General features: G+C 59.2%; 1 protein-coding gene across 3 annotated transcripts in view; it reads left to right on the top strand.

The window, feature by feature from the left end:
* Nucleotides 1-18,830, top strand: part of CRADD (CASP2 and RIPK1 domain containing adaptor with death domain) — a 122,350-nt gene that overhangs the window by 89,309 nt on the left and 14,211 nt on the right. The gene's annotated exons all lie outside the window — the stretch shown is intronic.

Below are 18,830 nucleotides of genomic sequence, written 5' to 3'. Positions count from 1 at the left end.
CCCACTCCTGTCTCCCAGCACCCCCACCCCCCTGCATCCAGGGGCACCCTCCACCAGGCCCCCACTCATGTCCAACTCATGTCCCCCTGCACCCCCACCCCCCAACACTGTAGGGCACCCTCCACCAGGCCCCCGCTCCTGTCTCCCTGCACCCCCACCCCCCTACATCCAGGGTCACCCTCCACCAGGGCCCCACTCCTGTCTCCCTGCACCCCCACCCCCCAGCACTGTAGGGCACCCCCACTCATGTCCCCCTGCACCCCCACCCCTCAGCACTGTAGGGCACCCTCCACCAGGCCCCCACTCCTATCTCCCTGAACCCCCACGCCCCAGCACTGTAGGGCACCCTCCACCAGGCCCCCACTCCTGTCCCCCTGCACCCCCACCCCCCAGCACTGTAGGGCACCCTCCACCAGGCCCCCACTCATGTCCCCCTGCACCCCCACCCCCCTGCATCCAGGGGCACCCTCCACCATGCCCCCACTCCTGTCTCCCTGCACCCCCACCCCCCAGCACTGTAGGGCACCCTCCACCAGGCCCCCACTCATGTCCCCCTGCACCCCCACTCCCCAGCAGTACAGGGCACCCTCCCCCAGGCCCGCACTCATGTCTGCCTGCACCCCCAACCCCCTGCATCCAGGGGCACCTTCCACCAGGCCCCCACTCCTGTATCCCTGCACCCCCACCCCCCAGCACTGTAGGGCACCCTCCACCAGGCCACCACAAATGTCCCCCTGCATCCAGGGGCACCCTCCGCCATCTCCCCACTCTGTCTCCCAGCACCCCCACCCCCCAGCAGTGCAGGACACCCTCCACCAGGCCCCCACCCATGTCCAACTCATGTCCCCCTGCACCCCCACCCCCCAGCACTGTAGGGCACCCTCCACCAGGCCCCCACTCCTGTATCCCTGCACCCCCAACACCCAGCACTGTAGGGCACCCTCCACCAGGCCCCCACTCATGTCCCCCTGCACCCGCACCCCCACCCCCCCAGCACTGTAGGGCACCCTCCACCAGGCCCCCACTCATGTCTCCCTGCACCCCCACCCCCCTGCATCCAGGGTCACCCTCCACCAGGCCTCCACCCCTGTCTCCCTGCACCCCCACCCCCCAGCACTGTAGGGCACCCTCCACCAGGCCCCCACTCCTGTCCCCCTGCACCCCCACCCCCCAGCACTGTAGGGCACCCTCCACCAGGCCCCCACTCATTACCCCCTGCACCCCCACCCCCTGCATCCAGGGGCACCCTCCACCATGCCCCCACTCCTGTCTCCCAGCACCCCCACCCCCCAGCAGTGCAGGGCACCCTCCACCAGGCCCCCACTCATGTCCAACTCATGTCCCCCTGCACCCCCACGCCCCAGCACTGTAGAGCACTCTCCACCAGGCCCCCACTCCTGTCTTCCTGCACCCCCACCCCCCAGCACCGTAGGGCACCCTCCACCAGGCCCCCACTCATGTCCCCCTGCACCCCCACCCCCCAGCACTGTAGGGCACCCTCCACCAGGCCCCCACTCCTGTCTCCCAGCACCCCCACCCCCCAGCACTGTAGGGCACCCTACACCAGGCCCCCACTCATGTCCAACTCATGTCCCCCTGCACCCCCACCCCCCAGCACTGTAGGGCACCCTCCACCAGGCCCCCACTCCTGTCTCCCTGCACCCCCACCCCCCAGCACTGTAGGGCACCCTCCACCAGGCCCCCACTCCTGTCTCCCTGCAACCCCACCCCCCAGCATTGTAGGGCACCCTCCACCAGGCCCCCACTCCTGTCTCCCTGCACCCCCACCCCCAGCACTGTAGGGCACCCTCCACCAAGCCCCCACTCCTGTCCCCCTGCACCCCCACCCCCCAGCACTGTAGTGCACCCTCCACCAGGCCCCCACTCATGTCTCCCAGCACCCCCACCCCCCAGCAGTGGAGGGCACCCTCCACCAGGCCTTCACTCATGTCCAACTCATGTCTCCCTGCACCCGCGCCACCAAGCACTATAGGGCAATCTCCACCAGGCCCCCACTCCTGTCTCCTGCACACCCACCCCCCAGCACCATAGGGCACCCTCCACCAGGCCCCCACTCATGTCCCCCTGCACCCCCCCAGCACTGTAGGGCACCCTCCACCAGTCCCCCACATATGTCTCCCAGCACCCCCACCGCCCTGCATCCAGGGGCACCCTCCACCAGGCCCCCACTCCTGTCACCCTGCACCCCCACCCCCCAGCACTGTAGGGCACCCTCCACCAGGCCCCCACTCATGTCCAACTCATGTCCCCCTGCACCCCCACCCCCCTACATCCAGGGGCACCCTCCACCATGCCCCCACTCATGTCCCCCTGCTCCCCCACCCCCCAGCACTGTAGGGCACCCTCCACCAGGCCCCCACTCATGTCCCCCTGCACCCCCACCCCCCTGCATCCAGGGGCACCCTCCACCATGCCCCCACTCCTGTCTCCCAGCACCCCCACTCCCCAGCAGTACAGGGCACCCTCCACCAGGCCCGCACTCATGTCCCCCTGCTCCCCCACCCCCCAGCACTGTAGGGCACCCTCCACCAGGCCCCCACTCATGTCCCCCTGCACCCCCACCCCCCTGCATCCAGGGGCACCCTCCACCATGTCCAACTCATGTCCCCCTGCACCCCCACTCCCCAGCAGTACAGGGCACCCTCCACCAGGCCCGCACTCATGTCCCCCTGCTCCCCCACCCCCCAGCACTGTAGGGCACCCTCCACCAGGCCCCCACTCATGTCCCCCTGCACCCCCACCCCCCTGCATCCAGGGGCACCCTCCACCATGCCCCCACTCCTGTCTCCCAGCACCCCCACTCCCCAGCAGTACAGGGCACCCTCCACCAGGCCCGCACTCATGTCTGCCTGCACCCCCAACCCCCTGCATCCAGGGGCACCCTCCACCAGGCCCCCACTCCTGTATCCCTGCACCCCCACCCCCCAGCACTGTAGGGCACCCTCCACCAGGCCACCACAAATGTCCCCCTGCACCCCCAACCCCCCTGCATCCAGGGGCACCCTCCGCCATGCCCCCACTCCTGTCTCCCAGCACCCCCACCCGACAGCACTGTAGGGCACCCTCCACCAGGCCCCCACTCCTGTCTCCCTGCACCCCCACCCCCCTGCATCCAGGGTCACCCTCCACCAGCCCCCACTCCTGTCTCCCTGCACCCCCACCCCCCAGCACTGTAGGGCACCCTCCACCAGGCCCCCACTCATGGCCCCCTGCACCCCCACCCCCCAGCACTGTAGGGCACTCTCCACCAGGTCCCCACTCCTGTCTCCCTGCACCCCCACCCCCAGCACTGTAGGGCACCCTCCACCAAGCCCCCACTCCTGTCCCCCTGCACCCCCACCCTCCAGCACTGTAGGGCACCCTCCACCAGGCCCCCACTCATGTCTCCCTGCACCCCCACCCCCCTGCATCCAGGGGCACCCTCCACCATGCCCCCACTCCTGTCTCCCAGCACCCCCACCCCCCAGCACTGTAGGGCACCCTCCACCAGGCCCCCACTCCTATCTCCCTGCACCCCCACCCCCCAGCACTGTAGGGCACCCTCCACCAGGCCCCCACTCATGTCCCCCTGCACCCCACCCCCCTGCATCCAGGGGCACCCTCCACCATGCCCCCACTCCTGTCTCACAGCACCCCCACTCCCCAGCAGTACAGGGCACCCTCCACCAGGCCCACACTCATGTTTGCCTGCACCCCCAACCCCCTGCATCCAGGGGCACCCTCCACCAGGCCCCCACTCCTGTATCCCTGCACCCCCATCCCCGAGCACTGTAGGGCACCCTCCACCAGGCCACCACAAATGTCCCCCTGCACCCCCACCCCCCTGCATCCAGGGGCACCCTCCACCATGCCCCCACTCCTGTCTCCCAGCACCCCCACCCCCCAGCAGTGCAGGGCACCCTCCACCAGGCCCCCACTCATGTCCACCTCATGTCCCCTTGCACCCCCACCCCCCAGCACTGTAGGGCACCCTCCACCAGGCCCCCACTCATGTCCCCCTGCACCCCCACCCCCCAGCACTGTAGGGCACCCTCCACCAGGCCCCCACTCATGTCTCCCAGCACCCCCACCCCATGCATCCAGGGGCACCCTCCACCAGGCCCCCATTCATGTCCAACTCATGTCTCCCAGCACCCCCACCCCCCAGCACTGTAGGGCACCCTCCACTAGGCCCCCACTATTGTCTCCCAGCACCCCCACCCCCCAGCAGTGCAGAGCACCTTCCACCAGGCCCCCACTCATGTCCAACTCATGTCCCCCTGCACCCCCACCCCCCAGCACTGTAGGGCACCCTCCACCAGGCCCCCACTCCTGTATCTCTGCACCCCCACCCCCCAGCACTGTAGGGCACCCTCCACCAGGCCCCCACTCATGTCCCCCTGCACCCGCACCCCCACCCCCCCAGCACTGTAGGGCACCCTCCACCAGGCCCCCACTCATGTCTCCCTGCACCCCCACCCCCCAGCACTTTAGGCCACCCTCCACCAGGCCCCCACTCCTGTCTCCCTGCACCCCTACCCCCAGCACTGTAGTGCACCCTCCACCAGGCCCCCACTCCTGTCTCCCTGCACCCCCACGCCCCTGCATCCAGGGTCACCCTCCACCAGCCCCCCACTCCTGTCTCCCTGCACCCCCACCCCTAGCACTGTAGGGCACCCTCCACCAGGCCCCCACTCATGTCCCCCTGCACCCCCACCCCCTGCATCCAGGGGCACCCTCCACCATGCCCCCACTCCTGTCTCCCAGCACCCCCACCCCCCAGCAGTACAGGGCACCCTCCACCAGGCACCCAGTCCTGTCTCCCTGCACCCCCACCCCCCAGCACTGTATGGCACCCTCTACCAGGCCCCCACTCCTGTATCTCTGCACCCCCACCCCCCAGCACTTTAGGGCACCCTCCACCAGGCCCCCACTCATGTCCCCCTGCACCCGCACCCCCACCCCCCCAGCACTGTAGGGCACCCTCCACCAGGCACACACTCATGTCTCCCTGCACCCCCACCCCCCTGCATCCAGGGTCACCCTCCACCAGGCCCCCACTCCTGTCTCCCTGCACCCCTACCCCCCAGCACTGTAGTGCACCCTCCACCAGGCCCCCACTCATGTCCCCCTGCACCCCCACCCCCCAGCACTGTAGGGCACCCTCCACCAGGCCCCCACTCATGTCTGCCTGCACCCCCAACCCCCTGCATCCAGGGGCACCCTCCACCAGGCCCCCACTCCTGTATCCCTGCACCCCCACCCCCCAGCACTGTAGGGCACCCTCCACCAGGCCACCACAAATGTCCCCCTGCACCCCCACCCCCCTGCATCCAGTGGCACCCTCCACCATGCCCCCACTCCTGTCTCCCAGCACCCCCACCACCCAGCAGTGCAGGGCACCCTCCACCAGGCCCCCACTCATGTCCAACTCATGTCCCCCTGCACCCCCACCCCCCAGCACTGTAGGGCACCCTCCACCAGGCCCCCACTCCTGTCTCCCACCCCCCACCCCCCAGCCGTGCGATTTGCCTGGGTATGTGTATTCCCGGGGTGCGCAGGTAGTCTCACACGCGATTCCAACAGGGTACGTGTATTATGGGTCCGCTTGAACCTCCACACGTGATATCAGCAGGGTACGTGTATTACGGGGTTCGCGGGAAGTTCCACACGCGATTGCCCTGGGTACGTGTATTTCGGGGTGTGCGGGAAGTTTCACACGTGAATTTGCAGGGTACATGTATTTCGGTGTGCACGTGAAGTTCCACACGCGACTGGGCCTGTGAGAGTGGGGTACGTGTATTCCAGGGGTGGGCGGGAATATTTATTTGTGACTGGGCCTGGGAGAGCGTGTTACGTGTATTCCTGGGGTGGGCGGGAAGATTTACACGGTATCCTACAACGCGCAAAAAAAAAAAAAGGTCCAATCCGGAAACACGTACGCCAGCATGAAGCAGGCGCACATCCCGCGCAGCATAAAAGAGTGCGCAAACAACAAACAAGCTCAGACGCCAGGATGAATATACCGTTCCTAGTAGCAGTGGCCATGGGATACCGCAGGAGGAGGAGAAGGATAGTCAGGGCCAGAATCTTCACACCCAGAACCAGCCTATTTGGTATGCCTGATGACCAGGTGTATGGGAGGTACAGGTTTCCACCACACATAATACTCGACCTGGTCAGTGAGTGGCAGGATGACCTCACATCACCCACCCTGTGCTCCCAAGCACTCAGCCCCCTGGAGAAGGTCCTCAATGTACTGCACTTCTTGGCTACCGGATCATTTCAGCGGACAAGTGCCATAGTGGGGGGGGTGTCACAGGCCACGCAGTCACGGTGCCTACACGAGGTGTTGGCCATCATCACTGCACGCCCATCAGTCCGCAGGCACATATACCTGCGGAGAACACCTGCAGAAAGGCAGGCTGTCAGCCAGGATTTCTACAGGGTGGCACAATTCCCCAAAGTGTTAGGTGCCATTGATTGCACCCATGTGGCTCTACGTCCCCCCAGGGCATCTGAGCACATCTATAGAAACCGCAAGCACTGGCATTCCATCAACGTCCAGGTAGTATGTGATGCCAAGGGAATCATCACCTCAGTATATTCCAACTATCCAGGGTCCACCCACGACAGCTTCATTTACAGGATGTCAACCCTAAACCGGGACATGGAAGCTGGGCGGCATGGCGATGCATGGCTGCTTGGTGAGTAGAAATGCCACAGCACACGCATGCATGATAGATACAGAGTAATGTCAATACCCCACTAATGATCCCCATCACCACCTCCCCAGGGGACAGTGCCTACCCTCTGAGCACCCACATGATGACGCCAATTCGGAACCCCATCACGCCTCCTTAGGTAAAATACAACACAGCCCATATTGCAACACAGGGCATAGTGGAGCGCACATTCGGAGTGCTCAAGTCACGCTTTCGCTCCCTTGACCGTTCTGGCGGGCAGCTGTTATACGCTCCCCCAGTAGTGTGCAGGATCATAGTGGCAGCATGTGTCCTGCACAATGTTGCAACACGCCGGGGCCTTGCTGTGGACATGGTGGTGCTCCCACATCCCCAACCACATGCACGCCTGCTGTGCATGGGAGGGGAAAGGGCACGGGGTGAGGCAGCCCGTACGCAGCTGGTGGCTAATTACTTCACATAAAAAGCACACCCCTGTGGAGTGCACACAGCCCTGGCACATACCATCTGACAATCAATGATGACTCAATCTGACAATTATGATGAATTAAGGGACAGTCAACTGTCAGAACCATAGCAGCCTGAGATTGTTCATCTGGAAGTGTCACAATGTGTGCACCCCTACCTACACAAACACCATCAATGCAGTGTCATCAAAAGACACACTTCCATGCAGCAAAAATGAATACCCACTTGCAAAATACAACATGAGAACAGTGCCATGTCACCCAACCCCTCCCCGGCACGGCCACACAACACACCATGGCATGTCATGCTATGTGAGAGCAAACAAATTAATCCCCACAACATGACCCAAGTATCACAAACTACAGTGTCCCTAAGGGAACGGGCCACACATGAAATGCTCACAGTAATGCAGGACCAACAACACACATTACCAAATACTTACCAATAATACTAATCACCTACACAACCTCCAACCTACCATAAACATGACAGTACGTACTTAAAAAATTGGTAGCCTCACTACCTGATAATGCCAGCACTTCGAACACTTCCAACTGTACAGTGTTAGCGCCACGCAAAAGTGTAGGTGCACTGCTTACAACATGGACTCCAGTTCCAAAGTAGACCGCCTTGTGAAGACATGACAAATGGACCTGCAAATTAGGAGGATGAGATGGATGCAGAGGCACATATCAATACACCATGCAGTGTACAATACAACAACAATATGCACTAGGAATGTATACACAGTATTGACTACAGACTGCCCACACATCAAATGGGAGTCCAACGTCACTGTGTAAGTCAATGTCACTTGGGCACACCCTTTGCAAGCCCATGGAAACGGGAAGCAGGAGGGGTGTGTGTCACACAAACCCAAGCATCTGACCCAAATTCAGGACAAGCCTGCATGTGCCCAGCCACAATACAGCGTATGCCCACAGGAGCCACACAAGGCAACACACTGTCCAAAAAATCAAAAAAATCACCCGGGGGGGTGGGGGAGGCCACCAAGGAGGTCCGAGGACAGGGTGCAATCGCTGCTGTCACTCTCCTCACCCTCTGCAGCTGCATCAGGAGGTGGTGGCACTATGGGAGGCAGCCCATGCAAAGCCCTAGTCTGGTCCTCCATGGCAGGAAGCATGCGGGTGTGGAAGGTCTGATTCTGGAGGATAATTGTGCGGAGGTCCCCATGCAACAACTCACGGGATGCCCGGACCTCCTCCCTAGTTGCCTGCATCTCAGCTGAGAGCGTACGTGTGAGCCGCTCCAGCTGCTGTTCTGTCCTCGTGTTAGCTGAAGCCTCAAGCTCGACCAGAGTTGCCCTAAGCTGACGGAGTTCCACCCTCAGGGCTTCCCTGTGGCCCTGGGACTCAATAGAAATGGCTTCCTGCAGAGTCTCCAGTGCCGCCCGCCTGTCCCTGTTGGACGCCAACATGTCCTCCCTGTGTGACTGGCTAATGGAGTCTGTTGCCTGCTGTAGTTGTTCAATCAGCCTTTCTTGAGGGACAATGGAAGTGGCCACCCTATCCATGGCCTGAGCATCATCTCAGTTGATGCTGCCTGTTGGTTTGCCATACCGTATATGGATTGCTCCCATGCAGTATTGCCAGGTGGCGTACGGCCACCGCGTCGGCGGGCACCACACCTGTCTGGGGCAAGGCGAACTGCGCCTTGCTGTGCTGGCACTGCCTGAGGCTACCGGACTGCATTCCCCCTCTGATCTGCTGGCCCAGGAACAGGATCAGATGTATTTCGGAGCGTGACCCTGCATCCGTAACCACCAAAGGCGGACCTACCAACACTGACAACCCCATTGAGGGTTCTACCCCTGGTTCAGGTGGGTTGGACAGTACAGAATCCCTCCCAGAAACACTTACCTGCGACGGCACATAGGTCTCATCATCCAAATCGACACCTGAATAGAGCTTGGGGGTGGTGCACCCAGAGATAGCCCTTGAGATGACGGTCTGCAGCAAGTGTGGGTTCTCACCCACCACCACACCACGTCCCTCACTGGTGCCCGGTCGGGCCTGAGACCCCTCCTGGGTCTGAACCATCTCCACAAACCCAGCAGTATCAAGTGCGTCATCCCCTGCAAAGACATGAAAGAAAAGAAATGGGAACAGGCATTAGCACCATGGCACACAATTAGGGCTGAGAAGCAACAGAAACAGTACTTAATTGACACATGTCCCACATGACTATAACCCTCCCATGCATGCACTGTCACTGCGTATGAAGGGGAGGCAAATGGCACACATTGATGACACCAAGATGGAAGACCAACAAATTTGCTGCATGCTGCCTAGCAGTGCCATCACACATTGGCCTGTGATTGGCATGTCCAATACACATACATGACACATGCCATCACACAGATGGCATATACCCTAGCCATGTCACACGTGACAATAGGACTGGGAAATGCCTAGTGAAAGTGGTGGAATGCAGACAATCAGCCTGAATGAACACAGAATAATATGCAACTATGTTGTGGCAAGATGACACTTCAAGGGCAACTGGCGTGAGGTTGGGCTGAATGTCTACTATTGCCAGAAGGGATACTGCAACACCCAAATCCTGGTGCGCATAATGTATTGGATGAAGCACATGGGTGACCCAAACCACTCAGGCACACACCCCCTCACCTGGCACTCAATCAGAAGCACTCACACACACACCATGCACATGGATGACACACACATGCATGTGCACTCACCGGACAATGCCTCGTAATCTGGCAGGTCTCCCACGCCTTGGATCTGTTCCTCCGTGATGTAGGTCCCAGCAACATACTCATGTGGAGTGAGTTCTATATCCTCTGCCGGAGACCCACCTCCAGTCACTAGAGTGGCGGCATGACTTGAGGCCAGCTTTTTCTTTGCCCTGCGCTTAAGGTCATTCCAGCGCTTGTAGCAATCAGCTGTGCGCCTCACGAATCCAAGGGCACTTATAAGGTCCGCAATGGTCTGCCAGTGTGCCTGACGTTGTGCAGGTGTGGTCTTGCATCCTGCAGTAATCACCATTTCACTCATGTGCGGACACATACTCCACAAGTGCATCAAGTTCGGCCTGATTGAAGCTGGGCTTCCTTGGTGGGCCGGACTGTGTAGCCGTGTCTGGGGCATCAGCCTGTACTGGACGAGCACTCTTACTCTTCCGCTTGGAAGGTGGTGGTGATACTGAGTGTCCTATACCGCTCTGGACACTAGGGGCAGGAGCCCCGGTGGACTGTGGACTAGGAGTGTGGAAATGAACACTCACCATGGGACTTGGTGCAGGCATTAGCTGAAGTGTGATGTAGTCAGGGGGAACGTCAGCAGGATGGACTAGGACCGACACGGTCCTGGCTGGGAGACTCAGAGCTGGGGTGGATGGAGCCGCAGCTGCCCCTGCAGCCTCCCCACCCTGCCTACTCGGGGCAGCAGATGACATAGCCCCTGATCCACGTGGGCTAGTGACGCCAACGTGCACCGGCACACATGGCCTAGACCTGCTGACCTGGAAGTCAGCCATGGAGTCACCCTGTGCAAGGTCTGGTGCCACAATGGGCTGGTCCAACAAGGGCTGAGCAGGGATGGTGTCAGCCACGCTACCCTCAACCGGGGGGGGGCATGGGTGTCCCTGACTGGTCACCCACACATGGGGGGCTAGGGGCACCCTGCAAGTACTGGCCACGTCCCCTACCGTATGCACCACGGCCATCTCTTGTGGCTCGCCCACCTTTGCCACCCTTAGCACGTGCTCACCTCCCAACCATGGCACTGATGTTGTTGTGCGTATGGGAGTTGCAGTAAACTATTGTCCTGGGCAATTGGGGGTCAAAGGGGTAGGGTACTAGATGGAATTTGAACCCTAGTGCTCTAGCAAGGCTGTATGTGACCCCTGGGGGACGATGACGGGTCACGCAATGCACAGGCACCCCGAAAAAGGGAGATAATGTGCACGCAACCCCTCCTAGACCACGTGCGTGGAAAAACAAACCTGCACTACGCTGTGGCACCCAGAAACACAAAAATGAACGTATGCGTGTCACACGCAGCCTAGACTGACCTCTGGAGGGGTAGGCAACACACGGGCAAGCACAGATGTCAAATACGTGCGCGACTCACTGTCTGCCGTGAAAAATACGCGCATGTGCGCGTTGGCAACACCCCCGCCAAAAGAAGAATTGTACGCTGTCTGAGGAGACAGGACAACAGGAGAAGTGAATGCTGTTTGAGGAAACAGGCCCAGGAAAAAGACAAGAAGAGAAAAAGCTGAGAGAGGTAACAGGGAGTACGAACTTGGAACGCCGTGAAGTAAATCGCGTGTGAACCGACAAGAAGTACAGATTTCACCCACTCGCTCTCCACGAAAAGCATGTACAAGGAAATGGCGTTCTACACGTACCTTTTAAACATGCCCACACGTCCAGCGTCACTTCTGCGTGTACGCGCTAAGGCCCCATCCTCCAATTACACAAGCTGACACTCTGACGTGCAGTCATTGGACGTGTAACATGCACCCGTGTACAGGGAAACGCCCTTGCACGCACGTCACAGACGCGCATACGCGCTGGTGGCCTTTGGGCCAAAGAATTCGCGTATGTGTGCTGACGCGCTTACGCGCTAAGGCCCTTTCCTCGATTTACACGCAGACGTGCTGGATTTTCACGTGCCAAATCACTCCGTATCAAGCTGGCCACGCGTAAGCACACGAAAGACCACGCTCCTGCCCAGAAGGCCGAATTACTGCCCCCCAGAGCTCCGAGCACGCTCCCACCTGCCATCTGCTGCTGCCTGATTGCCTGCTGCCCACATGCCCTGCCATTTGCTGCCTGCACATCAGCCAGGGGTGCTGTTGCTGTGACCACCCCTGCTGGAACCGAAGACTCCCGACTGGGATTCCATCGCTCCACAGACCAGCCCCAGGACCCTGTTGCCCACCCACTCCTGCCTCTGGGGTTGTCATGTCGGGCACTGCAACATCTGGCACCACTGACAACCCCCGCCAGAGAGGCAGAGGGGCACCAGCTTCACTGCCACCGAAGTTGGTGTCCTGGTGGAGCAAGTCCTGGGGCAGTATGATGCCCTCTTTGGAAGTTTGCGCGCCGACAAGGAAGGACGGACTCGGATCTGGACGGACATCGTGACTGCCATCAACGCGGAGGGGGTGGCAGTCCGACTATTCCAGCATGTCAAGAAGTGCTGGGAGGACTTCAGGTCCAGGACCCTCAACAAGGCCCGGCACATCTTGAAGGCAGCGGATGCCAAGGGGCGCCGGGGCCACTTGCCGGACGATCAGATGAGGGTCCTGGAACGCATATCCCCAGCGCTCCACGTCCAGGTCCTTGAGAGGCAGACCCGTCGGGAGTCGAGCGGTAAGTGTACATGCCTCATGATTGTGTGCTGTGCGTGTGGTGATGTGCCAGTAGTGTGCAGGTTGCACATGTGTTTTTATGGGGCCAAGTATGGGGGGGTGTACAGGGCCGTGAGGCTAACACATGCAAGGGCTGTCATGTGTGAGACATGGATGGTGCTTGTGTGTGTAGGCTTGCATGCCAAATGCAGTTGTGTGGGCACACATGTTTGGATGAATGTGTATGTAAGTGGGCATGTTCGTGATGTCACACATGGATGTTGTTTTCAGCTGCATGTATCAGCACTGTGTACATGTGCATGTGTGCGTATTTGACAAGGGTGCAAAAGTGATGCAACATGGATGCATGTGACAGCGGGATGTGGAAGCCTGATTGGCAGATGTGACATGGATGCCAATCTGAACACTGCGACAGTTGGCAGAGGTGTACACATGCATGCAAGTGTAGTGGGGTGTGTGCATGTGTAGTGCACTCCCTGTGTTGCATGTGATGTCTGGCTCACCTTTGCCTGCTCATGCTGTTTTATGTGTATGGATGGTGCTGGCTGTTGCGATATGGCTGTGGTGTGGCTCATGTGTGCGAGTTGAAATGACATGTGTGTTGGCGATTGTGATGCCATGTCTGAGGTTTGCCAATGCCATTCATGTACAACAGTCATGTGTGTATGTGTCCATTGTCCAGTGCCCTGATGCCTGTGTTTTATTTCTCCCTGTCTGCAGCGTCAACTGATGAAGAGGGCGGAGAAGGTGCTGTGGAGCACAGCGGCAGGGATCGCACCGCCAGCCAGAGACACAAGGCCCGGCTCCCCTCCCAGGTTGTGATCTCGTCGGAGAGTGAGGAGTCTGGTGCCGCGTCCCAGGCCGCAGCTGCCGGGGGGAGGTCCAAGAAGCGGAGGTCGGAGTTGGACTCCTCGGCAGCAGAAGGGGCAGCTGGGACCCCACAGGGCCCAACGGGGGAAGATAGCACAGAGTCATCCAGGTTGGTGGGGGGTTTGGTGGAGGAGGAGGCCATGCAAGCGACAGAGACGGGGTCTGGAGGTGGGGATTCCATTGGTGCGAGTGGTGCAGTGCAGGACCAGGGACAGGAGGCAGCACAGGCCGCCGCGGAGGTGCCTGTGTGAAATCCTGTCCCTGATCCTGTCACTGCATCATCTTGCACCAGCAGGGATGCCTACGTCAAGACCCGTTTTCAGTCAGGGGATGAGCTCACAACAACTGGCCTTTCTCTGCCTGCGGACGTGGCTATCCAGGTACGGGTTGAGCCTGTCCTGACTGGTGTGGCGTTGCCTCAACGGGCCATGCAAGGTGACCTGCAGTCTTTTCATGAGGAGACTGCACGTCATCTCGAATGGCTCGTTGACCGCGTCGGCCTACTGGGACAGGTCACCCAGGCCGGATTCCTCCGTTTGCTGCAGCTTGCTCCGACCCCTTCCTCAACTGAACACCCTAAGCGCCAGTCGTCCTCCGTGCCATCTTCCCACCCATTTGTCACCTGCGTGCCCTGTGGAGCTGCCTCTGACGGTGTGGCCAGGCTGGTGGAGGAGTCATCCCTGCCACAGTCGGGAGTCGGACGTCCAGCAGGGGTGGCCACATCAACAACTGCACCCCAGCCGGTGGAGGATGTGCAGGCAGCAGGAGCCAGGGCACTTGCACAGGCACAGCAGCAGCAGCAACGAGGTGGGAGCCATGATGGCTCGGGGCCTTCGACATCGGAGGGGCAGGCATCGGCCGGAGGGCAGGAGGACCCAGGACGGGAAGTGTCTTCCGTGTGGCAGCGGTTGGGCCATGCCATAGATGCGGAGCGACAGCGGGCGGAAGATGCACGGCTCACTATGGTCAGGGCGGAGAACTCCATGCGGAGGGCCCTGAGGCGGGCCGAGTGCCTCGAGGCAATCCGCAGGGAGTTAGAGGTGAACATGTTGTCGGCCCTGCGGACCCTCGGGGCCATGGAGGAGGACCGCCTCCGGGGCATTGAGCAGGAGTTCGATGATGCCCTGGCCCGGAACATCCCGAAGTGAGCCGTCGAACTGGCCCGCTGCCCTTGTAAATAGTTCTGTAGTTAGTGTTAGGTTTCCTTTGCTTTTTTATATTTTTTGGACCTTTTGGACAATGGACCACATTTTTGTATATAGTTTTTTTTATTAGGTAGTGTTATTAGATAGGTTTCATTTCTTCTGTTGGGATCATGGACCCTGGATTGTTTATCTGTATATAGTTGACTGTTGGGATTTTTTTTTAAAATTTTGATTTTACCCATGGAGCAATGGTTTTTGGTTTTAATTTTCCATTGGATTTACTTTTGTGAACTGTGACTTTGGACACCTTTCCTTTAGATTATGATTTGTGGTTTTACATTATTTTACGGACATGCTGCTTTTTGTTTTTAATTCACATTTTCGTTTGTTTATTTTTGATTCCATTTATGTTGCTTTTAATACATATTTTTTCATCATACTTCAATGTGTAGTAGCATCTCATTGGTTTCATGCATGTCATGATATGGGTTTTGACATTCACTGACACCCATTGTGTGTATGTGAGGGACATGTGTTCATTTACATACTTGCCATTGGGGTTGTATCATGTGATTGTCATTTCTAAGTGGGTGGATGCAATACTTGGGTGGGTGTTTTGCATGTGGAGGCTGCCCATAAGGGCCAGGGATCTAGATTGTGATGACGTGTTGGCTGGGGGACATGTGTCGGGGCCTGCTGGCAGGTGCCCTGACTGCTGGGTGGTGGCGGTGCTGGGAGACAGGAGTGGGGGCCTGGTGGAGGGTGCCCTACAGTGCTGGGGGGGTGGGGGTGCAGGGGGACAGGAGTGGGGGCCTGGTGGAGGGTGCCCTACAGTGCTGGGGGGGGTGGGGGTGCAGGGGGACAGGAGTGGGGGCCTGGTGGAGGGTGCCCCTGGATGCAGGGGGGTGGGGGTGCAGGGAGACAGGAGTGTGGGCCTGGTGGAGGGTGCCCTACAGTGCTGGGGATGTGGGGGTGCAGGGGGACAGGAGTGGGGGCCTGGTGGAGGGTGCCCTACAGTGCTGGGGGGTGTGGGTGCTGGGAGACAGGAGTGGGGGCCTGGTGGAGGGTGCCCCTGGTTGCAGGGGGGGTGGGGGTGCAGGGGGACAGGAGTGGGGGCCTGGTGGAGGGTGCCCTACAGTGCTGGGGGGTGGGAGTGCTGGGAGACATGCGTTGGACATGAGTGGGGGCCTGGTGGAGGGTGCCCCACAGTGCTGGGGGGTGGGGTGCAGGGGGACATGAGTTGGACATGAGTGGGGGCCTGGTGGAGGGTGCCCCACAGTGCTGGGAGGATGGGGGTGCAGGGGGACATGAGTTGGACATGAGTGGGGGCCTGGTGGAGGGTGCCCCACAGTGCTGGGGGGTAGGGGTGCTGGGAGACTTGCGTTGGTGGGCAGTGATGCAAGGTGACGTGGGTTGGCTGGGGGGCAGGGCCATGGTGGATGGGCTGCCTGCGGGACATGTGCAGGGTAGTCCCCTGTGGTGTGGGCCGCCTGCAGGGGCCGTGGAGGGTGTAGAGTGAACAGCTGGGAGGACCCACACGGCCAATTCATGTGTAGGACTCCACGGCACCCCCGGAATACACGTAGGCTGCTGGATTCGCGTGTGGAATTTCCTGCGCACCTTGGAATACACGTACCCTGCTGAAATCGCGTGTGGAACTTCCCGCGCACCCCGAAATACACGTACACAGGGCAATCGCGTGTGGAACTTCCCGCGCACCTCGAAATACACGTACCCAGGGCAATCGCGTGTGGAACTTCCCACGCACCCCGAAATACACGTACCCAGGGCAATCGCGTGTGGAACTTCCCAAGCCACCCCGAATACACGTACCCAGGGCAATCGCGTGTGGAACTTCCTGCGAACCAACCCCGTAATACACGTACCCTGCTGATATCGCGTGTGGAAGTTCACGCGGACCCATAATACACGTACCCTGATGAATTTGCATGTCAGACTACACGCGCACCTCTGATATACACATACCCAGGCGAATCGCACTGCTGGGGGGTGGGCGGGTGGTAGACAGGAGTGGGGGCCTGGTGGAGGGTGCCCCTGGATGCTGGGGGGTGGGGGTGCAGGGGGACATGTGTTGGGCATGTGTGGGGCCTGGTGGAGGGTGGCCCTGGATGCAGGGGGGTGGAGGTGCAGGGGGACATGAGTTGGACATGAGTGGGGCCTGGTGGAGGGTGCCCTGCACTGTGGGGGGTGGGGGGTGCTGGGAGACATGTGTGGGGGCCTGCTGGCAGGTGCCCCACAGTGCTGGGGGGTGAGGGTGCTGGGAGACATGCGTTGTTGATCAGTGGTGCAAGGTGACATGTGGGTTGGCTGGGGGGCATGCCCATGGTGGATGGGCTGCCTGCGGGACATGAGCAGGGGTGCAGGGTAGTCCCCTGTGGTGTTGGCTGCCTGCAGGGGCCGTGGAGGGTGTAGAGGGAACACCTGGGAGGACCCACACGGCCAATTCACGTGTAGTACTCCCCGCGCACCCCTGAAATACACGTGCCCTGATGGAATCGCATGTGATACTTCCCGTGCACCCCGGAAATACACATACCCTGCTGAATTTGCGTGTGATACTTCCAGCGCACCCCTGGAATACACATGCCCTGATGGATTTGCGTGTATTACTTCACGCTCACCCCTGATGTACACGTACCCAGGACATTCGCGTGTGAAACTTCCCGCGAACCACTGAAATACACGTTCCCCGCTTGGCGTTTGCTGTTTGGCAGCCCTGGGAACTGGTCCAGGGTTAGCGCAGACATTTGCGATGAATTGGGAATTTTGATGGCTTTTCCTTGCGCGAGGGCGTTCTTGGGGGTGTAAGTGGCGCTGCTGCAGGGTCGCTGCGCCACTCTGCGCCACGGCTGGTTTTGGAGGCTAAAATCCATTAATACGCTGTGCGATGAAATGGATTTTATCGCACGCGGCTGGCGCAGTGTATCGCACGGGGACACTGTGCGCCAGCCGCCTGCGCCACTTTTGTGCGAAATTCTATGAATTACCCTGAATGTTTTTAGCCCAGCCGGGTGCTTCTGCCTCGCCTGTAGTGTACGCTGTGCACAGAGGCAGGCTTTATAGGCACAATCTTTTTTTATTAACTGTGGAAATCATCTCACAGTTGGTGCGACATGATTGTTTAAATACACAGCAAAACAGCAGTATTATATCGCAAATTGTGATGCGATACTGCTTATTTTATGCCTTGGAAAGTACCTGAGGTTCGCTGTTGGCAGTTCTCCTTATCAGTTTCGAGTTCTGCTGTTCAGGATTACCTCCTCCCTGCGGGTATTGCCCAAACTGATGGCGTTTGTGGCAGCGAGGCTCGGGGGGGGGTCACATCTACCCTTACCTGGACAATTAGCTGATTAGGGTACATTCTCCCGAACAAGTCCTGGATCATCTCAGCTTCACCTGCCATTCCCTCCACAGACTGGGCTTCTCCCTAAATTACAAGAAATCCCACATGATACCATCTCAAAAGCTCCAGTTCAATGGGGCGGTACTGAATACATCCTTGGGACATACCTCTCCACCCTAGGTGAGGGCTCAAGACATTCTGCAGATGGTCCACCAAATTTCAGAGTGCCCAGCATTTCCTGGCCTTCGACATTTTGAGGTTGCTCGGCCTCACGTCATCTGCATTTTTCTGGTGGCAGAGGCTTGCCTGAGAATGAGATCCCTTCAATGGCTCTCGGGACACAATGGTCTGAGTTCTCGGGCAACATGTCATACCTACTTCAGGTTCCAAGCAGGATCGCACAGGATCTCCTGTGGTGGGCTTGCGAGGACAACATTCTGAAGGGAGAACCTTTTTGGCAACCATGGCCGGAGATAACTGCTGTGACGGATGCCTCACTCGCGCTGTGTGTGAAAATATTATATTCTTGCTTAGTTTTAAGCTAATTCAGCTTAGGCCTTAGTAAAGCAAAAATGCCATTTTGTTGTAGTAACCCCATTTTGGGAAGATGGTTAAGCAAAACTGTGCTCGAGGCATGTGTGCAGAATTGGCAAACAAATGTTTTTGCTAATTCTGCCGCTGCGGTTGGAACATTGTCTCCTGGTAGTGGCAAACAAAGACAGGATGTGGAAACCACCTTGCTGTTTGAGATGGTTAATCTTTTGCAGAATATGGACTAAGCAGGCAGAGAGCAAATCGTTTTAGGTTGTTAGGGACGTTTCGTGTCAACAACAGGAAACCTGCAATGCAGGGCTTTTAGGGGCTTTTTGGTGTTAATAAAATGAAGGTTGTAATGAATCATTTGTAGCCGTGACG

The sequence above is a fragment of the Ambystoma mexicanum genome, chromosome 2q, assembly GCF_040938575.1.
Source record: "Ambystoma mexicanum isolate Mex_15411 chromosome 2q, UKY_AmexF1_1, whole genome shotgun sequence".
Classification (NCBI taxonomy): domain Eukaryota; kingdom Metazoa; phylum Chordata; class Amphibia; order Caudata; family Ambystomatidae; genus Ambystoma; species Ambystoma mexicanum.
This window is presented reverse-complemented; position numbering and strand designations above follow the sequence as displayed.